This window comes from Cydia fagiglandana, chromosome 26 (genome assembly GCF_963556715.1).
Source record: "Cydia fagiglandana chromosome 26, ilCydFagi1.1, whole genome shotgun sequence".
Lineage (NCBI taxonomy): Eukaryota > Metazoa > Arthropoda > Insecta > Lepidoptera > Tortricidae > Cydia > Cydia fagiglandana.
The window spans coordinates 6,614,832-6,620,831 of NC_085957.1; positions in this window are offsets into that span (position 1 = coordinate 6,614,832).

The following is a 6,000-nucleotide window of genomic DNA, read 5'->3' on the forward strand; positions in this document are numbered from 1 at the left end:
CGCGTGGAGGCTTGGAGAATATGGTCATATCTGGCTGAAATTAAAATACCCATGGACTATATTGGGTATACTCAAATCTACATTGAAACTATAAAAAAAACTTATAAATTAATGCAAACGCAAAAAACGTATACTTCGACACTGGCAAGGGATTCCAAAATTATATAAAACTATGAAATTTCACAAGTAATATCGTCTTACCCTGCTAAGTACAGGGAAAAGTCTGAAAACTATAAATTTCTACAAAATAAAATAAATAAAAAATAAGTTAATCTACGGAACCCTCGGTGGGCGAGCCCGACTCGCAATTTAACTTTCTAATAGGTGTTAGAATATATTAGAATAAGATGTATTATAGGTTAAGTTTTATGTTTTACACCAAATAAAGTATTTCTATTTCTATTCTATTCTATTCTTCTATATACCGGGTGTGGCCTGTAACATGAGCAAATAATTAAAACATAGATTGCACTCCTCAAACGGTGAAACTTTTGTTCGACAACTTTTAAAAATTATGAAGTATCTAGACTCCCTATTTTTCATACAAAATAAATATTATCTTCAATGGACGTCTTCGCCACGCCATTTCATTGTGATTGACGTTGCTTGTCACGCCTTAAACATAACAAAATTCGCAATACATTGCGTCTTAGAATAATCTTTAAAGTATTTATTGAGGTAGCAAAAATAAAAGAATTAACAAAATAATTAAACTAAAAATTAAAATTAAAACTAAAACTAAACTAACAACTATATACACATATTTACAGATAAAAAATGGGAGCTAGCTCGGCGCCGGATGGTAGGGTGCCCAGAAGGCTGGTGGCATTGCCGCGCTGAATGGCAATGCCAATTCGTTGGGCAAGGAAGTACCCAGCCCTCTGGTCACCCGTAGCATCATTAAGACGCTTCGCCAGCTCCCTAAATATTTGGTGTGCCCCGGGTCCCCAAGGCCCGAGGGTTTCCACCCCAAACGGCTCAAACATGCAACCAGAATCAATGGCTGCATATTTGCGCCGTTTGAGGTGCTCGGCCGTTGCGGCGGCCGTCCCGGCCTTGGTCGAGGTTCCCGGGAGGTGGGACTGCGCCATTGTGTCGACGCACGTGGCGTCCCACACTAGGGGCCGGCCCAGCCTCCAGGGAACCAAAGTCATCCCGTCGGGCCTTTTGCCGTCGTCCCTGGTCAGGCCTGTGGGTTCCAGGACGGCTGGTGCTCCGGCACTGGTAAAGGCCCGGCGCAGAATGTCATTGATGCTGGCGTGGCGTGTGATGCGGCCCGCGCTCCTGCTGCAAGACAGACCGTGCAGGCCCCTACCAGTGACGGTGGAACCACAGTGGCATGTGTGCGGGGCGACACAGACTGCACCGTGTATTAAAGTGTATTAAAAATCAAACCACAATTTATTTTTAAAAGTCGCTGAACAAATGTTGGTCAGTATGAGGAGTACAGCCTGACAGTTTAAATTTTTGCTCATATTACAGGCCACACCCGATATTCTAATTTTTAACTTATCGTATAAAAATTATTAAATTGTTTCAATTTTGGTCTTTGGAATCTTTCGCTTGCTCGAGTATCGATATTAGCACGAGCATTTTAAACAACAACAATGCCCCCTTGTAAAACAAATAACGAAATAACTATTTCTCGTAGATTAAATGTTTTTGAAAACAAAATAACTATTTCTCGCAGATGACATTTTTTCCTTCTTAAATTAATGATTTTATAGTTTTTTTCCTGTCAAATAACTTTTGTTTTGAATTTTTTTACCTCATACAGATATACTCGTATACCTTTATATAAGCTTAATTTTACAGTAGGTATGGTATGTCCTAAAAAAATCTCCTCTAAGTTACGATAAGTAGCATTATTGGACCAAATTGTGCTTTATTATAATTTTTAATTTCGAACACTATTATTAGTTATTTAAAGTTTAAACCATCCGAATTTTATCCACATATCATGATATCACTATAAATAAATATATTGACCATAAGTATATAAAATATCTCACCAAAAACGTTTAAAAGCGTACAATGCCTCAAAGGCCTATTTTAGATTTAATCTAGTTGATTAATTTCTTTTAGTAATACCACTGTATATATCTTGTTTGTAACTAAAATTAATATTTTAACTTTAAAGGGAAACTTTGGCCATTGAGATCTTAATTTTTTTTTATATTTTAATGATTTTGTAATATTTTTTATAATTTAAGTATAAGTAAATTATCAAAGCGTTTTATCGTAATATTCAGTTTTCACACAATGTCACCCTCCTGAAAATGTTTATGTTGTACAAACGGACTTACTTGCGTATGGCGTGTGACGAACTACTATGTTGACAGGGGAGCGTTAGGTCTGCTCGTGCGTCAACGCCGCCCGATCAACCTACTGCGAATAGTGTAGCTAAGTTGTCACCGGCCAAAGACCGGATAACCCCGTTTTTAAAGATACTATTTAAATCTTAGGGCCAAACCCTACATATGTACCTACCTACCGTAAAGTCGGGTTTCTTCAGCCCTGGAGGGTAACTTTGGCCATTGAGATTTACTCGGTCCAGGTAGGCGTCACAAACCCGGTTTCACCGAAATCGAAAAAACCGAATTTACAGCCAGTTGCCGAAACCGGGTTTTCACTTTAATAAAACCGGCTTTTTCGAGTTTTTCGATTTTACAGTTTTGTAAACATAGTCTAATTATTTTGAAGAGCAAATTAAAGAAACAATACATCATACGCACTAATTGTATAGATGAACAGCTTTTTAGTCTCCATTTATATCTATTTGCCCAATTTGCCGATAGGCTGCTTAGGTGCTCCTTGAAGTTAAGGCTTCAATCCAGCATGCTTTGGAGATATTTAGGAAGGAAGTTGTGTCGGAGAAGATTGCCCCTGAATTTTACTCTCAGCTCCTTGTCTGCTAGTTTGTTGCACTGGTGAAAGCAGAACATCTTGGTCTTGGAAGTGCTGGGGCACAAACGCTACTAAGAGAAATTGTCATCTAATAGATCTAGGTTCTTTTCGAGGCTATTTAGTTCCATTTCCATGCTGTCTTTTTGTATCACAACACAAGGAGCAGGTCATCAGAATAATCAAACTTCGGCGTTGTGGTGTTACTCGTAGGTAGGATACGACTAAACCATCGGTAACATATTTTCAGACCTATGACAACTAATACTAGGCGGTGTTGAGAGTGTGGAAAATCCGCTAGCACGTACAGCTCGGCGGCCACTGGGGTACCGTTTGTTGCTCTTGTTGTGAAGACTAGGTCCGGGTTCTGGTTACTTCTCCATCGAGCTGATTTGAACGTTCCTTTGCCTTTATGAGAAACGACTAAAACAGTGCTGCCCAGTCCATGATCGCCTCCTCGTTGGTGTCAGATTTCCTGTATCTCCAGCTGGTATGGTGGCTATTCAAGTCTCAAATGTAAAGGGATGGGTGTTCCAAGTAAGGAAGGCGTGGAGTAGGCCAGCAGCTACGTGGAGGCTTATTATATGCTGCATATCTGCGTTTCGCCGATCTGAATAATCGTGGTGGCGATGTTGTTGCCAATGTTGCCATCGATGTTATTTGAAATCACAACAACACCAGGGCAGTATGAAAAGACCGGCCGTATGTCGAAGTTACCAAATCAAGTCCCGGTATTTTACCTCGTTTAGCGAGTTGGACATCATCAGCGGTGTATTTCCAGAAGGAGGACTAAATGTGAACACCGTTGTTATACAATAGGCTGCTAAGGCATTCCGTTATAGATTTGTTACTTAGTTAAAAACTGATGGATTTGGATTGATTTAATGATATGGTCTTGGTAAAGATAAAGTAAATAGAAATGTCGTGGAAGACGTAATATCAAACCATTGATCCTAAAATACTTGCTTAATTTACAAATTATACGTAAAATCGAAATCACCGAAAAAACCGGAAACCCGGTCTTGCAGTTTCACAAAAATCGAAAAACCGGTTTTCTAAAATACGCACGGTTTTGTGACCCAGGGGTCCAGGTTATATTGTTGCACTGTAATTATGGAAATATAACATGATGTTGGTTTTAGCTAACCTTTGACGTTTTTGTTTTTTATTAGACCCTTCTAAATGAGGTTTTCATGTGGATCAAAGTTTTATTCTCAATTAGGTTAAAGTAATCCGAGTTTACGGTAGGTACTTTGTTTGCCTATTGATACAATTCGCAAAAGTTACAGAGGCATATACGTTTAGGTACCTATTTCTATTTAATTGGATTCTGTACCTATGTTTTATTCTAAAGGAAGACTCACGGTATACCGGTCCGGGTCCACGCCGAGACTGCCGACACTTCTATGACGGGTGATCAGTGATCACGTGATGCCTTCTATAGAAAACTGAAGTGTCGGACGCTTTGGCCCGGACCTGGATCGTTTTAACATGACACTTTTTTACTTACCAAACTGTAGACGCTATGTTCTTACACAGTACCTAAATGTCTGTGAAGATAACACTTGCTTTCTAAGCTCGGTTGACAAAACAATGATTAATAAAAAAACTATGCTTTGTATTAATACTCGGAAATGACGCAGAACGTTAGGTTAAATGTTAATTATTAGTTATTACTATTAGTCACACCAAGCCAATATTTCCCATAGCTTAGTCTGCAGGTTTTTTTAAAATTTATTTAGATATTTTTGAATAATTATATTTACATTGCTTGTCCGTGTTTGCGTCACGTTTGGGTCACGTGCATAGAGAAATATAAGTAAGGGGTCATCCATTAATTACATCACACGTTTAGGGGGAGGGAGGGGGTCAAGAAAATGTGACATATCGTGACATGGGGGAGGGGGGAGACACAAACTTTGTGACGTCACATTAACTTCATCAGTAACCAAAATTTATTTAAATTATTTTATTCGCTGTACATTTAAATAACAAGTTTTTAAAACGATAATCGTTTTTATTCGTTTAATTTTCTTTCCTAAGCAGTTTTGGGTTATAAAATTACTGATATTTATATCGTCAAAAATATTTTGATAAAATATTAATAATACTTAGGTACTTGCTAAATTCGATTTAGCGATTTCGTAGAAAAAATGTGACGTCACACTAGGGGGGAGGGGTTTGCCAAATGTGACCAAGTGTGACAAGGAGGGGGGGAGGGGTCAAAAAACCTAGAAATTCGTGTGACGTAATTAATGGATGACCCCTAAGGAAAGAGTGGTAACTCCATACATCAGTTTTCTTACATCGTTGAGCTATTTCGTAGTCGATGTCTAACTCATGTCTAACGTCAAGTAGAGGAATCATCAGTATACTTACATGTGATTCGGTCAAAATGTGTTTTTAGGGTTCCGTACCCAAAGCGTAAAACGGGACCCTATTACTAAGACTTCGCTGTCCGTCCGTCCGTCCGTCCGTCCGTCCGTCTGTCACCAGGCTGTATCTCACGAACCATGATAGCTAGACAGTTGAAATTTTCACAGATGATGTATTTCTGTTGCCGCTATAACAACAAATAGTAAAAACAGAATAAAATAAAGATTTAAATGGGGCTCCCATACAACAAACGTGCTTTTTGACCAAAGTTAAGCAACGTCGGGAATGGTCAGTACTTGGATGGGTGACCGTTTTTTTTTGCTTTTTTTTTTGTTTTTTTTTTTGCATTATGGTACGGAACCCTTCGTGCGCGAGTCCGACTCGCACTTGCCCGGTTTTTTAACTAATTATAGCTAGCATTTAATGAATGTAGTATGATACCTTTGGGTATGGTGCTTTACACACGCTACCGTCCCACCTCCTCCCCCTGACGCAACCCCCCCTTTTAGCATGAAATATGTCCCGGTTGACGAATTTTTTTAATTTTTCAGAAAAGTATTAGAGTTAGGAAAAAGGTACTTTCCACGCAAATGTACTTATTTCGGACGTCTGGGCCCGCGTGAGTTATCTTTTACTGTCTAAGCATCTCGCTCGTACTCGCATACAGATTATGCACTACATAATTGTTTACAGTACATAATATATATGGTCCTACTTTCC